A 26,132-nucleotide genomic window follows, 5' to 3' on the forward strand; every position below is an offset into this window, starting at 1 on the left:
CTCAAAATTCTCCAAGCCAGGCTTCAGCAATACATGAACCATGAACTTCCAGCTGTTCAAACTGGCTTTAGAAAAGGCAGAGGAACCAGAATTCAAATTGCCAACATCCATTGAATCATCAAAAAAGCAAGAGACTTCCAGAAAAATATCTGCTTCTACTTTATTGACTATGCCAAATCTTTTTACTGTATGTATCACCACACATTGTGGAAAATTCTGAAAGAGATGGGAATACCAGACCATCTGACCTGCCTCTTGAGAAGTCTGTATGCAGGTCAGAAAGCAACAGTTAGAACTGGACATGGAAAATGGACTGGTTCAAAATCGGGAAAGGAGTACCTCAAGGCTGTATATTGTCACCCTGCTTATTTAACTTATATGCAGAGTACATCATGAGTAATGATGGGCTAGATGAAGCAAAAGTTGGAATCAAGATTGTTGGGAAATATATCAATAACCTCAGATATGCAGATGACACTACCCTTATGGCAGAAAGTGAAGAAAAACTAAAGTGAAGTCACTCAGTTGTGTACGACTCTTTGCGACTCCATGGACTGTAGCCTACCAGGCTCCTCAGTCCATGCAATTTTCCAGGTAAGCATACTGGAGTGGGTTGTCATTTCCTTCTCCAGGGGATCTTCCCAACCCAGGGATCGAACCCGGGTCTCCTGTACTGCAGGCAGACGCTTTACTGTCTGAGCCACCAGGGAAGCTGATGAAGAACTAAAGAGCCTCTTAATGAAAGTGAAAAAGGAAAGTGCAAAAGTTGGCTTAAAGCTCAATATTTAGAAAACTAAGGTCATGGCATCTGGTCCCATGACTTCATGGCAAATAGATGGGGAAACAATAGAAACAGTGGCACACTTTATTTTGGGGGGCTCCTAAATCACTGCAGATGATGACCGAAGCCACGAAATTAAAAGACTCTTGCTCCTTGGAAGAATAGTTATGACTAACCGAGACAGCATATTAAAAAGCAGAGACATTACTTTGCCAACAAAGGTCCATCTAGTCAAGGCTATGGTTTTCCCAGTAGTCATGTATGGATGTGAGAATTGGAATATAAAAAAAGCTGAGCACCGACGAATTGATGCTTTTGAACTGTGGTGTTGGAGAAGACTCTTGAGAGTCTCTTGGACTGCAAGGTGTTCAAACTAGTCCATCCTAAAGAAAATCAGTCCTGAATATTCATTGGAAGGACTGATGCTGAAGTTGAAACTGCAATACTCTGGCCATGTGATGGGAAGAACTGACTGATTTGAAAAGACCCTGATGCTGGAAAAGATTGAAGGCAGGAGGACAAGGGGATGACAGAGGATGAGATGGTTAGATGGTGTCACCGACTCAATGGACATGAGTTTGAGTAAACTCCGGGAGTTGGTGATGGACAGGGAGGCCTGGCGTGCTGCAGTCCATGGGATCACAACGAGTCAAAGACATCTGAGCATCTGAACTTAACTGAAATCAAAGTTAAATGATTAAGAGTTGATAGTTCTTCCTTAGTCATTTATTTAATCACAGTGTATGGCACATAAATACTCAAAAAAGTTGATGAATGCCTTCTGTATTAATATAGAACATCTTTTTGGGCCTTCAAAATGGTGTAGTATGATAGATATATACCATATTGAGAGTTTATCCATGTTCCTGTTCCCAAGTTGACTTGACTCAAAAATCCTAGATGTCTGAGAATCTAATTTACTTTTATAAACATACATTTATAAGCATAAGGAAGTAAATGAAGTTGCTCAGTCATGTCTGACTCTTTTCGATCCCATGGACTGTACCCTACCAGTTTCCTCCATCCATGGAATTTTCCAGGCAAGAGTACTGGAGTGGGTTGCCATTTCCTTCTCCAGGGGATCTTCCCAACTCAGGGATCGAACCCAGGCCTCCCACATTGCAGGCAGATGCTTTACTGTATGAGCCACCAGGGAGTTTTTTATAAGCATAGGTGATTAAAAATAAGAAAGGGAGATATGTTCTGTTTTTTAAAGTACTTTTCCCCCCATAGGAAAACTTAACAAGTTGTGAAGTACATGAAATAATTTTAGAATATCATCTCAAACATCCTTACATTTAAGCATCTCATTCACAAGTGTTAAATCTACTTTAAGACCTGAATTGTCAAAGATCACATAAATTGGGTAGCTGCCAAATTTCCACTTCAGTTTATGCTGTATAGACAGAACATGTATCCAAATGACCTGCATGAATCAGCATTCAGCTGTCTCTCAGTCTATTTCAGCCATTGCCCATTCCCAATTAGGTAAGGAAGAATACTCATTAGAGTGAAAGTTGGAGTATATTTTGGTTATAACATTGGTGCAAATCTTTTTCTAATCCTTCCTTCTCCTATATACAAAAGAGAAGGTTTGGTCTTGGAATTCATAGAAGTACAACATAACATTTTAAAGTTGTTTATGGTTATCATTTTTAAAAGCAAATTCTCAAAATTTAGTTCTAAACTCTAAGTAGTAAACTTAAGATTGTTCTTTTAAATTATATACAAATATACCGATAAGAAGCCTCAGACCAATTTGTAAAGAAAAATGCTCACCATGCAAGTTCAGAGATTATATCTTAAAAAAAAAAAAAAAAAAAAAAACTGTCCTTCTGTGGGGAAACTGTCCTCAAGTGGGGAACTGATTTTCTGTTGCTATCATTAACTCAGATTGCCTAACTGAACTCAACATTTAGCGTATGACACCATCTCTTATACCTTTAAGTCTCTAAAGAAGTTATAAGAATCTGTTATTTCAAATATATTTGCTCAATAAGATGTAAAATATTAAATGAAATGGTTATTTTAAGATACATTTTGTACTCTCCTTTGAAAGGATTGAATTCAAAGTAATTATCGTAGCCAGTTTGTATAAAATTATATTTATTTTATCTTGAACTTCCTGTTGAAATTTTTAAATATCTTCAGGAAAAGATATTTGTCCCAACCTACCACATGCATTTAAGAAATTAAGAATAAAAGTTCTTATGTTTCTAGCATACTCTTACTTTAAAAATATCTTTTGTTTTATAATCAAATTTAATTCTCTATCAAAAGGAATTAATATAGTATCATACTTCCCACTAAATTTGTAGTGAATATTCAGTGTGATAAAATGAAAAGTATTATCAACATATGAATATGATGCCAGCTAAATTGTTAATTTTTGAGAAAGTCTTATTAAGTGTATTGTAATAGTTTCAAAGATCATGTACTATTTGTTAATATAATTAAAATCACTTTTTATTTGGTTTATACATATAATTACTCAGTATTGAATCCATTACTGGGATCATATAAAATTAATTTGAGTGTACTCTGACAATGGTAAAAGATTTAAAGTAAGAGTTCATTGTTTATATGGTGAATATATATTGTCTGAGTTTTGATCTTGCCACCAGATGGCAGGAAAAATCAGAGTCAAATAATTCTTTTACAGTGTGAGTAAATGATTTTTTTTTCATTGTGGGTGTTTTCTATTATTGATATTTTGTACAAAACCTAAGACATCTTAAGTTCAATGTGAATAAATATGATACCTGATAATTACCAGTAAAAAGTTTTCTGTTTTTTCAATGCAATCATGCTATAAATATTTTTTAGTATAATCATGCCATCATTAATATGATGAGTTTAAAAATTATAATTAATATTATTATTTTAGAAACATTCAGTTTGCTATAATAGCTGAAGCTGTCAGGCCCTAGAATCCCCAAAGTAAAACAACTGGCTGTTAGTTACTATGCATACATCTTTACTTTAAAGAATGATATGACAATGAAACTTATAATTAATGAATACTCAACAAACAGATGAAGATAAAGAAAGCTAAACTCTCACCTGAAAGTATCTTTCAAGTCAAGGCCAAACAGAAACTTATCTATGGCTGATATATGTCTGACTATTTCACAGAGTAAACACTTTCAAGTTTTAGTGTAATGGCACTTGACATCTTCTGTAAATAAAACCTAACTTAATTATAACACAGAAGAAAGGCAGAAAGAGAATGTTTTCCCCAAACTGCAGTAAGTCTTCACAGTTCCCTTTATGCTTTTTACAAGTATGCTTTTTTTGCTTTTATTTTTTCAGAAAAGGTTCAAGATCATCTTCACCTTAAATATATGTGGACAGAATTGAGGTAAACTTTAGAAAGAATTAAGTCAAATAACTGGTGCACATGTGTTGTGGATACATTTTTCATTGCTCTAATGATCATAACAATTGCTTCAATACATCTGCTTCACTTTTGTTATGGTGGTTTTCTTTATCTTGCCTTACAGTGTCACTATAATATCAAGGACAAGAATTGTTTTCTCCCTCATATTCTTTTTTTTAATATAATTTTGTTTAATTGTTTATTTTTGACTGTACTGGGTCTTTGCTCCTGCACGGGCTTTCTCTGGCTGTGGAGAGCAGGAGCTACTCTCTAGTTGTGATGCCCAGGCCTCTCATTGCAGTGGCTTCTCTTGGTGCAGAGCACAGGCTCTAGGGCGTGCAGGCTTCAGTAGCTGCAGCACACAGGCTCAGTAGTTGTGGCTCCTAGGCTCTAGACCACAGGCTCAGTAGTTGTGCCCCATGGGCTGAGTTGCTCTGCAGCATGTGGGATCTCCCTGGATCAGGTATCGAACCTGTGTTTCCTGCAGTGGCAGGTGGATTCTTTACCACTGAGTCACCAGGGCAGCCCTCCCCTCTTCTAAAAGAAAAATTGTGACTGGAATTGAGTCCTCTAATCAGGTCAAGTTTAATTCATTCCTTTCTTTGGCATATTAGCAAATCCACTATTACACTTTTTTTTTTTCTTTGCAAAGAAAGGCAAACAGTTATTCTTGATAAATTCTAGATTACTCCTTACTGTGATAATCTTAACAATGGAAGACTATTTAATACAGAGAGTGTGGCCTTTAGGGAAAGATGAATGTTTCTTTCAGGTGGCTCCATTGTATGCCATTTCCTGATCTTGCACAGAAGATTGTAGGGTTGCACTGTGTGGGTTAGAATGAGGGTCCACCAGTCATTCAAACTGAAACAGTCTCACCAACCCTAATATCCTCTGAAACCAGATCTAGAGGCTCTCTTTCTTCCAGGCTTCTCACTGTTTAATTTGTATAAAAGCAGGTATTCAGTCTGTATAAAGGGACATTTTTTATTTTCTCCCCAGATTTGTTTGTCTTTTATAAAGATAAGGCAAAAACTGGGGAGTTTTGGAGAAGGTTAACATAAAGATTTTAAGCTATCACTCATAAAATGATCTGCTACAAATCTATAAGGACGTTACCATGTAAACTTCCAAAATTAACAAGAGATTGTTAAGAGATTGAAGTGATTTCAACAGTTTATATAGATTTACTTCTGAAAAAAAGACCCCTGTTTACTTGTACAAATGGTCACAGAGAGTGACATGTGACCTAGTATACCTAGTTCAGGCAGGTTGCAAATGAAAAAGAAAAATGACAGCTGTGTCAGTGACAGATGAACTTCGCATCCATCATGCTGCTGTAGGGAAAGCAGGTAGGTGAACTGCTGTTGTCTACAAGTCTTTTATCTGCAGCACTCCGTCAAGCAGTGCCAGGGGCAAAATGCATAGTTGCCCTGTGAGTGTCCTACTATGAACTTTGGCTTTTAAAGACTTTTTAAACTAATTCTTGATGAATAGCTACCTAGCATTATTTATGTTTCATGCTGAGGGTCAATTATTGCATTGACCAAAGGGTTCTTTGTGTTTTTTCCATACAATGTCATATGGAAAAACCTGAACAAACTTTTTGGCCAACCTAACAAAAAGGAAGCACTAAGTTTAGAGAAAAGTAACGGGATAGAGATTATCATGAAATTTACCTGGGCCAGGAGAACACCACATTAATATTATTAAGTATGCCACCACAAACTACCTTTATGAATGCTTCTGGGAATAACACACAAATACTTTCAGATGGCCACAACATATTCACAAGGTGTATGACACTTATTTGGATTGTAGACATCATCAACTCTCAAATAATAGAATTCATTTCTCTGTAACGATTCTCATGAATTTCTCTTTCATTGTTTTACAAAATAAGTATTATGACAGATCACTAACACAGAGTAACATACAACCTAGTGAATTTGTGTTAGACAATTTTTTCAGTTACTGTCTATTTCTTAAAATCTGGCCTTAAAATAACAATCTTATGTTGACTTAGTAAATCCTTGTTCTGTTTTGCCAAACATTGAACTTGTAAGCTTTACAAAGGGAAGGAACATAAGTGTGGTCGTAGTCTACTGGGCTCCTCTGTCTATGAGATTGCCTAGACAAGAATACTGGAGTAGGTTGCCGTTTCCATCTCCAAGGATCTTCCCAACCCAGGGACTGAACCCATGTCTCTTGCATTGCAGGAAGATTCATTACCACTGGATCACCAGGGAAGCCCACTGAATATAGTTATGTAAACCAAAAAGGAGGAGAAAAACCCCACGATTTCCAACTTCTTAATATTGCCTAACTTGGAAGAGGTTAGAGGGACAGCGCACATTAAAACTGTATACTTGTTTCTATTTCCAATGAGCTATTTATTGAAATATGAACTCAGCATACAACTGGATCATCAATGATTTTCAAACATGAATTTTGCCAAGGCAAATGTGCTCAGATGAATTTGCTTTAAATTTTCAAACCATGTCATTTTTAAAGCAGTACTGAATTTCAGGGACTATGGAGACTTAAACAGAAGATCTTAGCTACTTCTGCATTAAATAATTATATATAAAGCACATTTTATCTATTTTATGAATGTATATACTCTATAAAAATCACTACTACCATTGAAAAGTAGTCTGAATCTCAGTTTAATGATTTAGTTTCATCTATTCAACAATAATTTATGGCTCTAAACATCTGTAGTCAATTTAAGAGTTATTTATGATAGCTGGGCATCTTTGTTCCAGAATGATTCAGAATTGATGACAGGGGCTTTTCTTCATGACTTTGATTATCCATGGACCTGATTTTAAATATCACCCAAAGGATATATTTGGCTTTGAGAGGAAAGCAAAATAGTTTCTGCATTGGTCTAGGAGAAATGTTATTTGTTTTGTACATATTTTTAACCCAGTAATTTTGTTTCTGATACTTTAAGTGTATACTCTAATCAATTAGCAAAAATATATGCCCCAGGGTATTCATGTTTAAGGGGCTTCCCTGATGGCTCAATGGTAAAGAATCTACCTGCCAATGCAGGAAATGGAATGCAGGTTCGATCCCTGGGTCAGGAAGATCCTCTGGAGAAGGAAATGGCAACTCACTCCAGTACTCCTGCCTGGAAAATCTCATGAATAAAAGAGCCCAGCAGGCTACAGTCCATGGGATCACAAAAGAGTGAGACATGACTTTGCAACTGAACAACACTTGTGTTTAAAACAGATTTTCCATCTACTCCATCCCTGAACCCACTCAGCTTAACAGAAGTAGAGAAGGCTGCATTCATGCTGACTGGTCTCTGTTTAACTTTTTTTAAACTTTTTATTGAAATATAGTTGATTTGCAGTGTTGCTTTAGTTTCAGGTGTACAGCAAACTGAATCTGTTTTACATATACATATACCCACTCATTTCATTTTTTAAAAATCTTTTCCCTATATAGTTCATTATAGAGTGTAGTTATAGTACCCTGTGCTGTGCTTTACGGTAGATTCTTGTCAATCATCTATTTTATATATTGTAGTGTGTATATATCAGTTCCGATCTCCCAATTAATCCCTCTCTCCCTTATCCCCTAGTAACATAAGTAACATCTCCATTCTACTTCCGTTTTGTAAATAAGTTCATTTGAACTCTTTTCCTTAGGTTCCACATCTAAGTGACATCATGTGATATTTCTCCTTCAGTGTTTGACTTCACTCAGTATGACAACCTCTAGGTCCATCCATGTTGCTGCAAACGGCATTATTTTGTTCTTTCTTGTGGTTGAATATTATTCCACTATATACATGTAACCACATCTTTATTCCTCCATTGATGGACATTGAGATTCCTTCCATATTAGTCACGTTGAACATTTTTTCCTGTGCTTTTAGGCCATCTGTATGTCTTCTTTGAAGAGATGCTTATTTAGATCTTCTGTCCATTTTGACTAGGTCTTTTTTGGGGGACATAGAGTTGCATGAGATGTTTATATATTTTGGAGATTAATCCCTTTTCAATGGCTTCATTTGCAAATATTTTTTTTTCCATTCTTTGGGTTTTCTTTTCACTTTGTTTATGGTTTCCTTTCTGTGCCCAAGCTTTAAGCTTAATTAGATCTCATTTGTTTATTTTTGTTTTTATTTCCATTACTCTAAGAGGTGTATCAAGAAACATCTTGCTACTATTTATGACAAACAGTATTCTACGTATGTTTTCCTCTGTGTTTTATAGTGTCTGGCCTTATATTTAGGTCTTTAATCTGTTTTGAGTTTATTTTTGTATATGATATTAGGGAATTTTCTAATTTCATTCTTTTACATGTATCTGTCTGGTTTTCCCAGTGCTGCTTATTGAAGAGGCTGTCTTTCCTCCATTGTATATTCTTGCCTGCTTTGTCATAAATTGGGTAACTATAGTCATATGAGTCTCTCTCTAGGCTTTCTATCCTATTCCATTGATTTATATTTCTTTTTTTGTGTCAGTACCATACTGTTTTGATTACTGTAGCTTTGTGGTATAGTCTGAAGTCAGGTAACCTGAGCCTTCCAGCTTTTCTTCTTTCTCAAGATTGCTTTGCCCCTATGGGGTCTTTTTACAATTTGTATGGAAAAGCAAATTTTTTCGTTTTAATTCTATGAAAAGTGCCATTGGTAATTTGATAGAGATTCATTGAATCTATGGATTGCTTCAGGTAGTATAGTCATTTTGACAATATTGATTCTTCCAATTCAAGAATATGATATACCTCTCCACCTGTTTGTGCCATTTTTTATTTCTTTCATCAGTATCTTCTAGTTTTCTGAGTACAGGTCTTTTGCCTTTCAGTTCAGTCGCTCAGTCATGTCTGACTCTTTGCGAACCCATGAACTGCAGCATGCCAGGCCTCTCTGTCCACCACCAACTCCCAGAGTTCACCAAAACTCATGTCCATTCGAGTCGGTAATGACATCCAGCTATTTCATCCTCTGTCGTCCCCTTCTCCTCCTGCCCCCAGTCCCTCCCAGTATCAGAGTCTTTTCCAATGAGTCAACTCTTCGCATGAGGTGGCCAAAGTACTGGAGTTTCAGCTTTAGCATCATTCCTTCCACGGAAATCCCAGGGCTGATCTCCTTCAGAATGGATTGGTTGGATCTCCTTGCAGTCCAAGGGACTCTCAAGAGTCTTCTCCAACACCACAGTTCAAAAGCATCAATTCTTCAGTGCTCAGCCTTCTTCACAGTCCAACTCTCACATCCATACATGACCACAGGAAAAACCATAGCCTTGACTAGACAGACCTTAGTCGGCAAAGTAATTTCTCTGCTTTTGAATATGCTATCTAGGTTGGTCATAACTTTTCTTCCAAGGAGTAAGTGTCTTTTAATTTCATGGCTGCAATCACCACCTGCAGTGATTTTGGAGCCCAAAAAAATAAAGTCTGACACTGTTTCCTCTGTTTCCCCATCTTTATATGTATATGTAAATATACATATGTATATGTAAATATACATATGTATATGTAAATATACATATGTATATTGGATAAGACTGTTTTGTCTGATGTTTGTAAATATTTTCCTTCCAGTGTGTAGCTTGCTTAGTCCTTAGTTTTAAGTGGTGTATTTTGGATGAACAGAAATTTCTAATTTTGATCAAGTGCAGGTAATTAATTTTTTATGATTCATTTATTTTTTATTTTATCTAAAAATATTTGTGTCTCAGATTTGCAAATATCTTCCTCTATTTTTTAGCTTTTACATTTACTTGTATCTTATATCGCATATTATTTATTTTGTATATTCTGAGGTAAAGGTCATGGTTCATTTTTTCAATGTAAACTTACCTGTTTTAACACAGAATATTAAGTAGACTTTTGATTTTAACACTGAACTCTGCTGATGCCTTAGTGGACATTTGTACACAGTTCCTTAGCGAGAACTCTTTTCTCTCACAAATATGCATGTGTGTGTGTATAACCTTCCACCCTCACCACACTGCACTGATGAGCACAACTTTACATAAGCCTTTTAATCAGATAGTTTAGGTACTTCAAAGTGTTCTTCTCTCTTAGAGTCTCATTTTGTTTCTTTTTTATTTTTCTGTAAATGCCTATTTCTTCAAAAAAGCTTGCTAAGATTTTGATTTGGAGAACGGAGAAGCCTGACATGTTGCAGTCCATGGAGTCATAAAGAGTTGGGTATGACTGAGTGACTGAACATCCGCAACAGTTAATCTGTAGGTCAGTTTGATGAGATTGGATATTTTAACAGTACTGAATTTCAGTTCATTTAGATCTCCTTTAATTTTTTTTTCCCCAGCAATCCTTGGTAGTTTTCAGGGAAGTGGACTTGACAGCTTTAACTGCTAAATCTTATTATGATTAATGTTGTGGTAATTTTAAAAATTTATTTTTAAATTGGTTTTTGCTAGTATGTAGAGTTTAGTTGATTTTTATATATTGAATTTGAATCCTGCCACTTATGCTAAGTTTATGTGATGGTCTAGTTGTCCTCTTTTAAAGCTTTTATAAAGCTTTCTAACTACACAGTCCCATTTCCTGCAAATAAAAATGGTATTACTTGTTTTTTTTTTTCATTTTTTACTGTTATTAATACTATTTTTTATTTGGCTTAAAATTTCAATGTAATGTTGTTGGTGAATGGTTGATGATGATAATGATCATGATCACGATGAATGTATTTGGAAAGAGTGGACATCTTTTTATTGTTCCTAGTCACAGAGGATAAATATTCAATACTTCACTGGTATTTTGATGCTGATTATAGGATTTTCACAAGTGGTCTCTATAATATTAATAAACATTGCTTCTCACCATAATTTGAGAGAGTTGATCAATGAGAATATTGCATTTTATCAAAAGCTTTTTAAGTCTGTATAGATATGATCATAAAATTTTCTTCTATTATTATACTAATTGGTGAATTGCATTAATTGATTTTTGAATGTTGTACAGTTTTGCATAATAGAATTTATTGGATTGCATATACCATTTTACATGTTTTTACCTTAGATTTGTTAATGCCTTTCTTGGGTGTTTTCTATATTCATGATATCAGTCTATAAGCAATATTTTTCTTTATGTCCCTGTCAGGTTTTAATAGCTGGTATGTTGACCTCATAAAATAAATTTGATTGTGGTCTTTTCCTATTTTATGAAAGAGTTTCTATAGATAGATATCATTTCTTCCTTGGTTTGAATATACTCACTGGTGTATCCATCTGGGCCTGGAGTTTTCTTTGTGTGAAGGCTTTTATAATGAAGTCAATTACTTTAGTTGAATTGGGCTATTCAGCTTTCTTCTTTTGTCAGTTTTGGTAAATTATGCTTTACACAAATTCATCTATTTCATCTAAGTTGCAAATGTGTTAGTATAACCCTCTTCACTAAATCTTCTTACAATCCCCCCTTTTTAAATGTGTGATCCATAGCAATGTCTCTTCTTCCAGTCCTGTTGTTTATGAATTTGTGACTTTTTCTGATCAGTCTAGCTTAGAAGTTTAACAACTTTAGTAACTATTCATTAATTTATTAATTGTATTAACTTTAGACTTCTTGATTTGTCAGATGTTGCTTTACTGAACTTTTTCCTCTTCTTTCTTCTACTTACTTTGGATGTAATTTACTCTTCTTTCTATAGCCTTCTATGATGACAGCTTAGGTAAGTTGATTTCACCTAAGAAAGTGATTTCATACCTTTCTTCTTATCTATAAAGTTCATTCAAAGTCCTGCTTGAGCTCTATTTCACACATCTTGGTATATTGTCTTGATTCCCTGATTGAGGAATTTGGGGAATGCTTGGCTGGACACTTCTGGATGAGATCTTTTATGCAGTTAGAAGGTAGCAGAAGCTAGGATAGTGAAATGCTAAAGCTGACCCTCTCCCTCTTCTCTCTCTCTGCAGTCTTAGAGTCTCTTCATGTGGTTTCCCCACCATAGTTTAGAATAGCTCATAGTATGATGACTTTAAGAGATGCATTCTGTTTATGTAATGGCTCAGAACACCAAAGGCAAGTGTCCTAAGAACACCAGGTGGAAGCCATACCACTTAGCCTTAATAACCTCACCTTGGATATCACATAGTGTTACTTCAGCTGTAGTTACAAGCCTCCTGAAATTCAACAAATGGGAGACTAGACTTCACCTTTTGATGACAGAAACAGTCATATTTCTGAAAGGAAAAAAGTCATATTTTAGGAAGAGAATGCCAGGTGAGATATTGTAGCAGGGTTTGGAAAATACAACCTGTTACATCAGTATTTTCACGTCTGTTCCAATGTTAGCTTCATTTTTTTTTTGAATTTTATTATTATTATTTTTTTATTTTTTATTTTACTTTACAATTCTGTATTGGTTTTGCCATACATTGACATGAATCCACCACAGGTGTACATGTGTTCCCAAACATGAACCCCCCTCCCACCCCCCTCCCCACAACATCTCTCTGGGTCATCCCTGCATACCAGCCCCAAGCGTGCCGTATCCTGCATCGGACATAGACTGGCAATTCAATTCTTACATGATATTATACATGTTTCAATGCCATTCTCCCAAATCATCTCACCCTCTCTCTCTCCCTCTGAGTCCAAAAGTCCACTATACACATCTGTGTCTTTTTTGCTGTCCTGCATACAGGGTCATCATTGCCATCTTTCTAAATTCCATATATATGTGTTAGTATACTGTATTGGTGTTTTTCTTTCTGGCTTACTTCACTCTGTATAATCGGCTCCAGTTTCATCCATCTCATCAGAACTGATTCAAATGTATTCTTTGTAATGGCTGAGTAATACTCCATTGTGTATATGTACCACCGCTTTCTTATCCATTCATCTGCTGATGGACATCTAGGTTGTTTCCATGTCCTGGCTATTATAAACAGTGCTGTGATGAACATTGGGGTACATGTGTCTCTTTCAATTCTGGTTTCCTCAGTGTGTATGCCCAGCAGTGGGATTGCTGGGTCATAAGGCAGTTCTATTTGCAATTTTTTAAGGAATCTCCACACTGTTCTCCATAGTGGCTGTACTAGTTTGCATTCCCACCAACAGTGTAGGAGGGTTCCCTTCTTTCCACACCCTCTCCAGCATTTATTGCTTGCAGATTTTTGGATCGCAGACATTCTGACTGGTGTGAAGTAGTACCCTTACTAAGTACATGGTTCAGTTCAGTTCAGTCACTCCGTCATGTCTGACTCTTTGTGACCCCATGAATCACAGCACACCAGGCCTCCCTGTCCATCACCAACTCCCAGAGTTTACTCAGATTCATGCCCATTGAGTCAGTGATGCCATCCAGCCATCTCATCCTCTGTTGTCCCCTTCTCCTCCTGCCCCTAATCCCTCCCAGCATCAGAGTCTTTTTCCAATGAGTCAACTCTTTGCATGAAGGTGGCCAAAGTACTGGAGTTTCAGTTTTAGCATGATTCCTTCCAAAGAAATCCCAGGGCTGATCTCCTTCAGAATGGACTAGTTGGATCTCCTTGCAGTCCAAGGGACTCTCAAGAGTCTTCTCCAACACCACAGTTCAAAAGCATCAATTCTTCGGTACTCAGCCTTCTTCACAGTCCAACTCTCACATCCATACATGACCACAGGAAAAACCATGGCCTTGACTAGACGGACCTTAGTCGGCAAAGTAATGTCTCTGCTTTTGAATATGCTATCTAGGTTGGTCATAACTTTTCTTCCAAGGAGTAAGCATCTTAATTTTGGTGCTCCTAAATATTTGTATATATAAATACATTTTTTTAATTTTGTGTCATATATTACAGATTTCCTAATTTGTGTTTTCTATTTTTAATTTTCAACTTTTAAATATTCACATGCATTGCCATCTCAACCCTCTTTGTATTGACAGATTTAATTTCTTTTACACTTTGTAACAGTTGGTAATTCCACAAGCAAGCTTTATAGAGTCTTAATCTAAATCTTCTTTGTAGATGGCTAACCTTTGGCAATCACTGTTTGAAAAGTTTCATCAGAAATATCTATTTTCATGGCTCTGTTTTAATACAGACATAATCCAAAAATTTTCATCTTTGTAATATTTGTTGTCAAAATAAGGTAATTAAGATGACTGTCTTATGTATGCTCAAGGGAAACACTAAATAAAACCAGCACAGCAGTCAGAAATCTAAATTAACAAAAGAGTTTTGCTTCTTGAAATACAATCTTAAGTTAAGAGAGGCATGAAAATAAGACAAATTTCATCCAAGTTTCCACATGAATTTTCCCTTGTCCAAATCCTTTCCTGTTTTGTATGTATGTGTGTGTGTGTGCGTGCATGCACTTCCTGTATCCCCTTCACCGATATGTAGTAGTCTTGGTTTTAGAAGGAAAGAGGGGAATGGAAAAGGAGAGTTTATGTATGTATTATACCATCTCTAATTTCTGACCATCTAAGGACAAACAGGAAGAAGAAAAGCCATTTGTAATTTCCCTTGAAGTCTTTCAATCACAACTAAGATACAGGTAGTTAATGTTCATTATTCTAAGTCCATCCTAGAGTCAGCAGTAAGTTATTAAATGTAGAAGTTGTTTAAGTTTTTGATGCTAAGTATTTAGTTTCCTCACCCTTATTAAAAATAAGCATTTTTCTTATCATTGTCTTTCTGAAGCTTTTTGGTAGGGACCTATAGAAGGAAAATTACCAATGACAAGAGGGACCTGAACAAGTGTGTTCCCATCCTATCTTCCTAGTTTTCACGTTATCATTGAAGTCTTTCAACTTGGTTACCAGAGCACCATCCTGTTTGTGTCCTTCTGATACAACAGTCTCTGGAGAAAACCCCCTTTTCTTTAGTTTCCCTTAGTTTAGTTTCCTCAATTTGCACAATTGAGATATACTGATACTTACAAAGTGTTGCTTTATTGCATATTTAAAAAGCATAAATGATAGTAAGGGAGAAACGTCAATGACTATGTTACAATCTGAATTAAAAATAAATAAATAAACTTTAGGGGTTTCCCTGGTGGCTCAGTGGTAAAGAATAACCCTGCCAATGCAGGAGACACAGATTTGATATCTGATCCAGAAATATCACACATGCCAAGGAGCAACTAAGCCCACAGACCAAAACTATTGAGCCTTGTGCCCTAGAGGGGCATGACTGTGGAGCCCATGTGCCACAACTACTGACACCCACGTACACTACAGCCTGTGCTCCACAACAGGAAAAGCCACCACAATGACAAGGCCCCAGTCACCACAACTAGAGAAGAGTCTGCGAAGCAATGAAGACCTAGCACAGCCAAAAATAAAATAAATAAAATTATTTTAAAATAAACTTTTACCAAAGTTAAATTTTAACCAAATTTAACAATATAAAGATTACAGGCCTTCAAGGACCATGAAACCCCAAGGTATAGGTCATTACCTTGATGACAGTCTTTGGTTTCTCAGACTTTTGACTGTCTCTGATGGGTGCCATCTTATTAAACAGAGACAATAAAGAGTTTCCTTGAAGGCCCAGATGCCAGGATGTGATGGTTGGATAGCATCACTAACTCAGTGGACTTGAGTTTTGCAAACCTCAGGAGATAGTGAAGGACAGGGAAGCGTGGCATGCTGTGGTCTATGGGGTCACAAAGAGTTCGACATGACTTAATGAATGAACAACAACAACCATCTTATTACTTGCTGTACAGAAGCAATACTCAGGAATATGTTCTTTGTCCTTACTCAGACTTGGTAAAATGTACTTGTCACTCAGTTTTTAGTGTGAAACGCATGCTTTCCCATGGTATGCTGGCAATCTTAATGATACACATAATGAAATAGCCCATATTTCAAGCTGGCCCCAAAATTCTGTCTAGGGAAAATTTATTTGACCCATTACTGTTCCATGGACCAAAGAAATTTTAACTATATGGTAGCCATATTTACCATGGCTGACCTAGTATAATTATAGGCTTCATCTTCTATAGATTCCGTTGTGTCAGGAACACATTAGTCTGATGCCTTAAAGTTGTTGGAAAAACTAATTGACTTGGTCAGCCTAACATACAATGCATATTATTCTGACTATTTTTATCTCGTTTCATACCACACATATATTATCCCAGAGTCATCTCTAACATACTATAAGCTTTTTGAGTGCAGTATTTGTATCCACTTCATTTTGGTCATCCTGTTTTATGTCCACAATAGAGAGACGGCCAATACGTATTTGTTGACTTCTGTAAGAGTAGCACTTAACCTCCTTTTGATTAACAAAGGAGCCTCCATATTCTGTGGTTTCTAGAAGTCCCTGAAAATTTGAAGTATTTACATAGATTGCTTGGTTCCCAAAGAAGATGATTTTCTTCCATTATTCATCTGTTAAAAGTCAACTTTCATTATATATATATTATATATATATATATTTAATCATCTGAGTTTAGTAGGGAAGCTGTTAATGTCACATTGGCCTGTGGAAATACCAATACTGGACTGGTATATAATTAGAGAAATTAATTTGAAAAGTAACATCTTGAGATTTACTGATTATGCCAAATATTTCAGTTGATTCACACATTATACTCTTTTAATGTTCTATTTGCTTTTATTCTGTCAATCTGACTACTGCTTATTTTAAGATACTTTCTTGTTGGCATTTTCTGTTTAAAAATTTTGACTATCTGACATACTCTGTTTTCATGTATCATAATACAATATCCAGTTTAAAAAATTATTTTCAACTTTTTTAAGCAACTCTCCTCATTTATTAAAAGAAAACTGAGCTAGATATAGAAAATTAATGCTATAAGAGCATCAGTTAATTTGAAATTAAATTTATAAATTAAAATAATTGAATATGCTCTACTAAAAGAAAAGTGAAAATTGTATCCAATCCTACAAACATATTGCATAAAACTATCTTAATAGCAATACCAATTTAAGCAGGCTATATTTAAGCTAGACTTTTAATTGGAAAGAAAGATGCCAAAAAGAATGGCCAAAGTATGGAGTTACTTTGAATACTAGAGATAAAAGCTAACTATTAGCACAAATATCACAAAATCTCACCTTCCATTTCTATTTCAGTTCATCTTATTTTTGTTGGAGCTGGTCTTCCAGGGAAAATTAGCCACTGAATCTTGCTTGTATTTGGCTTACCATATAATATTCTTCATTTGACCCCTTTGGGAATCATCTTAACCTTCCAGAGAGTCTCTTGTAAAACTCCTTGTGACCTTTCATTCTGAAGAATAATTAATAAAAGTATATCAAGCTGAGAAGTAGTTTTATATGACAGTCCCTGGGATTCCGCTTTGTCTATGTTCCTGTCCTGGAATTTAATTATTGAAACTTAACATAAATGCAATTTAAAATGATTTGGGTAAGCTGAATCACTTTTGGACAAACAATATCAGTTTCAGAAAAAGTAATTTATTCTTTGTTTCAACATACAATTTCATATTTAGCACCTCAGAGAAATGAAATAAGTAGATGAAGGAAACTGTGGCTTAAATTTAGTCACAATAAATTGTAAATGTATTAATATTTTCCCAATTTGCATAAGAGAAGCATTCAGAAATAATCTACCTTCTGATTAACTAAAACGAGTATTTTGTCGTGTGGCTCTGTGTTAAGACATTCATTGGCTTCCATTATTATTAAGCTATATCCAGACTTACTTACATGACATCTAGGGATCTGGCTTCTGTTTCCTCTCTACTAAAATCCACCACTAATATATAGAGTATGTTTTTCTTATCTATTATTAGCACTCTCCTTCATCACTGACAGCACCTGCTGATGGCTTTTTTTTTTTTTTTTTTGGTGTAATTAATCCATAGTCTTCCTTTTCCTACTTGGAAACTTCTATTCACTGTTTAATATACAATTACAACTGCACATTGTCTTGTATAATCTGCTGACTCTAAAAGAGGCAGTCACTTTCTCCTGTGTTGCTCTCTGCATGTAGTTCAGTCAGTTTACTTAAAATGTATTTTGCATATATGCATGCTAAGTTGTTTTAGTCGTGTTCTAATCTCTGTGACCCCATGGACTGTAGCCTGCCATGCTCCTCTGTCCATAAGATTCTTCAGGCAAGAATACTGGAGTGGATTGCCATGCCCGTCTCCAGGGGATCTTCCCAACCCAGGGATCCTATCGGGGTCTCATGCCTCCTGTATTTGCAGGCAAGTTCATTTCCACTAGTGCCACTTGGAAAGCCTAAGTATTTGCTTATGTATATTGCTCTGCTACTCAACTGCAAGTGCTTTGAAGGCAGGATACACATGAATCTTTATAATGTAAATATCAATGAATGCTCCTTAAATTAATAGAATTTACCACCTTCCCTTCTGCTAATAATTCCTGAAGTTGACCTCATGTATTACTCTGTACTGCTTAGATTAAATTTGTAGAAAAATTATAAACCCAATCTTACCAAATACAGGTAGCATTGCTATTCAAATGGATTTTTAGCTTTTTGTAAATTTGTTGGAATACGTTCCATATTTTCTATGTACTAGACTAAGTAAATGATAACAAAATACTTTCATTGAATTCAACTCAAATTCAGTGAATTCTGATTGTCAGATGAGTGTAAGCTTTCTGAAAACTAGTTAGATTCTAAGCTGGCAAAATATGCTATTGGTTCAGAAAAGAAAAACTTTAAAAGGTGAATAGACTCTTAAGACTTAGTGAACATTAAATAGCACATAAAACATTATCTGATGAATTAGCTGTCTGGGAATTATAATTATGGAAACTAAATTTCCTCTCAGGTGCTCATGGGCAGAAAAGGCAAGCTTAAGTGCACTTAGTTTTCTTCTACACACAAAATTTAAATACAATTTCAAAAAAAAATTTTCCCGATATCATCTAATTAGGGCTGGCTGCCCATTGTAAGATATATGACAGCCAGATTTTTAGGAGAAATTAATTCTCTAAATAGCTGCATCAAAGTAGCTATGAATGCTAAATTCCATCATATCATCTGACTCTTTGGAAACTGATACTGAAGTGCCAAGCTAAATATGTAGGCCTTTAGAATTTTCCCCTCCATAAGTATCTTAAAAATATTATAGTGTGCCAAAATGAAATGTTGATTTAAACACACAGTAAAATACACACACACACACACACACACACACACGAGTCTGTGTGCATGTATGAAAAATATAAAAAGTTTTGAGACAAATGATCTGTACCTTCAACCAGAGTGATCCACCAATACCAAGCCCTCCTCATCAATCTATTTCCCAAGTATACATCCTATAAACCCTTTTTATTTAGTAAATCACCAAATAAGAAATCTGATTGCTATTTTATATACAAAAAATTAGAATTACAAATTTCCACACTGATCTGATTAAATAATAATCCACTTAATTTGAAAAGGACATGCATAATCATTTTTATATACTTCTGATAATAATTGGAATTGTAATAATTTTAATCGTTGTCCATTATATAAATGATTTACCTATTCTTATTCTTTAACAACAATTTTTACATAGAAAAAGTTACTATCTGTTCTTTACCATTATAGGAATGTCATGGTACCTCTGCAAAATGTCTCACTGCTTGGAAAGTATTATAATTACCTATATTGTTTGGAAAGTATATATGTATAATTTTGTTGCTGTTCAGTTGCTAAGTCATGTCTGACTCTTTCTACTCCAATGGACTACAGCACAACAGGCTCTGCTGCCCTCCACTACCGCCCAAAGTTTGCCCAAAGTCATGTGCATTGAGTTGATGACGCCACCAAGCCATCTCATCCTCTGTCACCCTCATCTCCTTATGCATTTGGTCTTTGATAGCATCAGGGTATTTTCCAATGAGTAGACTGTTGGCATAAGGTGGCTAAAGTATTGGAGTTTCAACTTCAACATTAGTCCTTCCAATGAACAGCCAGGACTGATCTCCTTCAGAATGGACTGGTTGGATCTCCTTGCAGTCCAAGGGACTCTCAAGAGTCTTCTCCAACACCACAGTTCAAAAGCATCAATTCTTCGGCGCTCAGCCTTCTTCACAGTCCAACTCTCACATCCATACATGACCACAGGAAAAACCATAGCCTTGACTAGACGGGCCTTAGTCGGCAAAGTAATGTCTCTGCTTTTGAATATGCTATCTAGGTTGGTCATAACTTTTCTTCCAAGGAGTAAGCGTCTTTTAATTTCATGGCTGCAGTCACCATCTGCAGTGATTTTGGAGCCCCCCAAAATAAAGTCTGACACTGTTTCCACTGTTTCCCCATCTATTTCCCATGAAGTGATGGGACCAGATGCCATGATCTTCGTTTTCTGAATGTTGAACTTTAAGCCAACTTTTTCACTCTCCTCTTTCACTTTCATCAAGAGGCTCTTTAGTTCTTCTTCACTTTCTGCCATAAGGGTGGTGTCATCTGCATATCTGAGGTTATTGATATTTATCCCTGCAATCTTGTTTCCAGCTTGTGCTTCCTCCAGCTCAGCATTTCTCATGATGTACCCTGCATATAAGTTAAATAAGCAGGGTGACAATATACAGCCTTAACACATCCTATTCCTATTTGGAACCAGTCTGTTGTTCCATGTCCAGTTCTAACTGTTGCTTCCTGACCTGCATATAGGTTTCTCAAGAGGCAGGTCAGGTGGTCTGGTATTCCCATCTCTTTCAGAATTTTCAACAGTTTATTGTGATCCACACAGTCAAAGGCTTTGGCATAGTCAATAAAGCAGAAATAGATGTTTTTCTGCAACTCTCTTGCTTTTTTGATGATCCAGTGTAACAGGCAAATTTGTCATTGCAGTACAAATTAAAGCAGGTCAGAGGCTAACAGAGTTTTACCAAGAGAACACACTCATCATAGCAAACACCCTCTGCCAACAACACAAGAGAAGACATCATACATATGGACATCACCAGATAGTCAATACCAAAATCACATTGGAAAGGTGGAGAAACTATACAGTCAGCAAAAACATGACCATGAAATATCTGTAGCCAGATCATGAACTCCTTATTGCCAAATTCAGGCTTGAATTGAAGAAAGTATGAAAAACCACTAGAATGTTCAGGTGTGACCTAAATAAAATCCCTTAACGATTATACAGTGGAAATGACAAATAGATTCAAGGGATTAGATCTAATAGACAAAGTGCCTGAAGAACTATGGACAGATGCTCATGACATTGCAAGGAGGCAGGGATCAAGATCATCCCAAAGAAAAATAAATGCAAAAAGGAAAAATGATCGTCCAAGGAGGCCTTATAAATACCTGAGAAAAGAAAATACAAAAAAAGGAAAGGAGAAAATGAAAGATATACCCATATGCATGCAGAGTTCCAAAGAAAGCAAGGAGAGATAAGAAAGCCTTCCTCAGTGAGCAATGCAGAGAAATAGAGGAAACAATAGAAGAGGAAAGACTAGAGATCTCTTCAAGAAAATTAGAGATACCAAGGGAACATGTTATGCAAAGATGGGCACAATAAAGGACAGAAATGGTATGGGTCTAACAGAAGCAGAAGATATTAAGAAGAGGTGGCAAGAATACACAGACGAACTATACAAAAAAGATCTTCTTGGCCCAGATAACCACGATGATATGTCACCTAGAAGAGACATCCTAGAATGCAAAGTCAAGTGGGTCTTAGGAAGCATCACTATGAACAAAGCTAGTGGAGGTGATGGAATTCCAGTTGAGCTATTACAAATCCTAAAAGATGATGTTGTGAAAGTGCTGCACTCAATATGCTAGCAAATTTGGAAACCTCAGTAGTGGCCACAGGACTGGAAAAGGTCAGTTTTCATTCCAATCCCAAAGAAAGGCAATGCCAAACAATGTTCAAATTACCACACGGTTGTACTCATCTCAATGCTAGCAAAGTAATGCTCAAAATTCTTCAAGCCAAGCCTTCAACAGTATGTGAACCATGAAATTCCAGATGTTCAACTGGATTTGGAAATGCAGAGGAACCAAGATCAAATTGCCAACATCTGTTGGATCATCGAACAAGCAAGAGAGTTCCACAAAAATCATCTACTTCTACTTTATTTACTGTGCCAAAGCCTTTGACTGTGTGAAACACAACAAACTTTGGAAAATTCTGAAAGAGATGAGAATACCAGACCACCTGACCTGAGAAATCTATATGCAGGTCAAGAAGCAACAGTTAGAACTGGACATGGAACAGACTGTTCCAAATTAGGAAAGGAGTACATCAAGGCTGTATATTGTCACCTTGCTTATTTAATTTATATCTAGGTACATCATGAGAAATGCTAGACTGGATGAAGCACAAGCTGGAATCAAGATTTCCAGGAGAAATATCAGTAACCTCAGATATGCAGATGACACCACCTTTACAGCAGAAAGCAAAGAAGAACTAAAGAACCTCTTGATGAAAGTGAAAGAGGAGAATGGAAAAGTTGGCTTAAATCTCAACATTCAGAAAACTAAGATCTAGGCATCTGGTCCCATCACTTCATCACAAATAGATGGGGAAATAATGGAAACAGTGACAGACTCTATTTTTCTGAGCTCCAAAATCACTGCTAATTGTGACTGCAGCCATGAAATTAAAAGATGCTTGTTCTTATAAGAAAAGTTATGACCAACCTAGACAGCATATTAAAAAGAAAAGACATTATTTTGCCAACAAATGTCCATCTAGTCAAGGCTATGGATTTTCCAGTAGTCATGTATGGATGTGAGAGTTGGACTGTGAAGAAAGGTGATTGCTGAAAAATTGATGCTTTTGTATTGTGGTAGTTGGAGAAGACTCTTGAGAGTCCCTTGGACTGCAAGGAGGTACAGCCAATCCATCCTAAAGAAAATCAGTCTCTGAATATTCATTGGAAGGACTGATGCTGAAGTTGAAACTGCAATACTTTGGCCACCTGATATAAAGAAATGACTCATTTGAAAAGACCCTGATGCTGGGAAAGATTGAAGGCAGGAGGAGAAGGGGATGACAGAAGATGAGATGGTTGGATGGCATCACTGACTAAATGGTCATGAGTTTGAGTAAGGTGTGGGATTTGGTGATGGACAGGGAAGCCTACCGTGCTACAGTCCATGGAATCATAAAGAGTTGGACACAACTGAGTGACTGAACTGAAGTGAACTGATTACGTCCTCATCAAGAGGCTCTTTAGTTCCTCTTCAGTTTTTACCATTAGAGTGGTATCATATGCATATCTGAGGTTGCTGATATTTCTCCCAGCAATCTTGATTCCAGTTTTTGTTTCATCTTGGCATTTCACATGATATATTCTGCTTATTAGTTAAATAAGCAGGGTAACAAGGAAGTTTGACATACTCCTTTCCCAATTTTGAACCAGTCAGTTTTTCCATGTAAAATTCTAACTGCTGCTTCCTGACCTGCATACAGGTTTCATAGGAGACAGGTAAGGTGGTCTGGTACTCCCATTTCTTAAGCATTTTCCACAGTTTGTTGTGATCTACACAGTCAAAGATTTTAGCATAATTAATGAAGCAGAAGTAGATGTTTTTCCAGAATTCTCTTGTTCTCTCCATGATCCAACAGATGTTGGCAATTTGATCTTTTGTTCCTCTGCCTTTTCTAAACCCAGGTTGTACAACTGGAAGTTCTGGACTCATATACTGCTAAAGCCAAGTGTGAAGGATTTTGAGCATAATCTTGCTAGCATGTGAAATGAGCCTATTGTTCAGTATAAACATTCTTTTTCATTGCCCCTCTTTGGGATCCAAAAATCACTGGAGACAGTGACTCCAGCCTTGAAATTAAAAAACACAGACTTTTTCCAATCCTGTGGCCACTGCTGAGTTTTCTAAATTTGCTGGTATATTGAGTATAGCAATTTAGTTCAGTTCAGTTCAGTTCAGTTGCTCAATCATGTCTGACTCTTTGCGACCCCATGGACTGCAGGACACCACACCTCCCTGTTCATCACCAACTCCCCGAGTTTACTCAAACTCATGTCCATTGAGTCGGTGATGCCATCCAACCATCTCATCCTCTGTTGTCCCCTTTTCCTCATGACTTCAATCTTTCCCAGCATCAGGGTCTTTTCAAATGAGTCAGCTCTTTGCATCAGGTGGCCAAAGGATTGGAGTTTCGACTTCAGCATCAGTCCTTCTAATGTATATTCAGGACTCAATTCCTTCAGGATGGACTGGTTGGATCTTCCTGCAGTCCAAAGGACTCTCAAGAGTCTTCTCCAACACCACAATACAAAAGCATCAATTCTTTGGTGCTCAGCTTTCTTTATATTACAGCTCTCACATCCATACATGGCTAGTTTCATGTCCTAATTTCCTTTAATACGGAAGAATAGTCCTTCCATTTCATCCGGCTGGTTTTGTTTCTCATTATATTGACTTTTTCTTTTAAAGAATTCTGCCTATTTTATAGGACATTCCATCATCTGGATTTGTCTGTTTAGCCATTATAAAATTAAGTCTAGGGGATTCAGGATTGGGAGCTTGTGTACACCCGTGGTGGATTCATGTCAATGTATGGCAAAACCAATACAGTATTGTAAAGTAAAATAAAGTAAAAATGAAATTAAAAAACTTAAGTCTAACCTACTTTGACAAGAATACTACCAGTAATATTGTGTGCTTACTATAATGTCAGATTTGCTTAATGATAGTTTGTCTCTTTTTTCAAGGTGCTAAGTTTGTTCACATGGTGGGTAAGGTGATTTCTGTTGAGATTTCTGAATTATAGCATTCCATTTTATTGTACATATTTATCAAGCTATCTGAGGTATTACTCTGAGACTGTAAAGATCAAATTCTCCAAAAACATTTAACCAGTGACTTAGCCTATTGGGATGATTGTTGCTTAGGCCAATATTACACTGATATTCACCAAACTAATTCTTTACTTTTAAAATGTCAGCATTTTTAAACATGTATTTATTTTTGGCTGTGCTGGGTCTTCATTGCCTTGAGAGCTTTTCTCTAGCTGTGGGGAGCGGGGGTTACTCTCTAGTTGTGGTGCTCCGGCTTCTTGTTGCAGTGGCTTCTCTTGCTGCGGAATACAGGCTCTAGGGTGCATGGACCTCAACAGTGTGGCACACAGGCACAGTAGTTGTGGCTCCCAGGATCTAGAACTCAGGCTCAATGATTGTGGCCCATGGGCTTAGTTGCTCTTCAGCATGTGAATCAGGGATCAAACCCGTGTCTCTTGCATTGGCAGGTGGATTCTTTATCACTGAGCCACCAAGGAAGCAGTAAAATGTCAATATTTATGAGTGCTAGAATGGTTAAAGGAGCTCAAGACTGGAATCATAGATATACATACACAGGTGCATAGCTTCCAGATTTCAAAAGTGGTAAACACTTGAGTATAAAATATTTTTTAAAATATAAAACAAATAAACAAGTATCCATTTTACTTTATAAAATGGTGTCAAAGAAGTTACTCAGGTTAACAATGCAGGGGTTAAGCCATAAATACTATTTTAAGACTCAATAAAGAGCAGTCAGGGATCAGGAATTCCTACTGAAGCAGTATGAACCTACTTTGCTTATCTGCTAAGTTTGGAATAATAATATCTACTTCATAGGGTTATACTGAGGATTAATTGTGATACTAGATGTAAAGCACAGATCATATATTCTAGAATGTGATAATGGCGTTTAAATCTTAGTTATTTCTTCTGTATTACATTGTCCTACCCATCATGTGACTCAGAATTTTTCATTTTTAAAAATTACTGTAGGATACAAACAAATAGAGGGAATGAAATCTAGGCTGCTTCAGGTTTTTTCTCTCTACATATGCAGTTTCATTTGATGGATTTGCTTTCTACTGTAGGCTCTGTTTCTTACCTTAAATCCTTTGATCATTGTTTTGAAATGGCCCACATAAAATCTTTGAAAAATGTGACATTCATTCTTAAAGACATTTAGATAGGAGGTGGCAATAATAACATTATTGTACACATGTGGTAATACATTCTGTGATGTCATAAATGTTTTATTTATAAACAGTAAGTTCCTAAATGGAAGTCTGCTGTAGAAAGAAAGGAATATAATCATTAAAATATTT

Source organism: Oryx dammah, unplaced genomic scaffold (genome assembly GCF_014754425.2).
Source record: "Oryx dammah isolate SB20612 unplaced genomic scaffold, SCBI_Odam_1.1 HiC_scaffold_18, whole genome shotgun sequence".
NCBI classification, from domain to species: Eukaryota; Metazoa; Chordata; class Mammalia; order Artiodactyla; family Bovidae; genus Oryx; species Oryx dammah.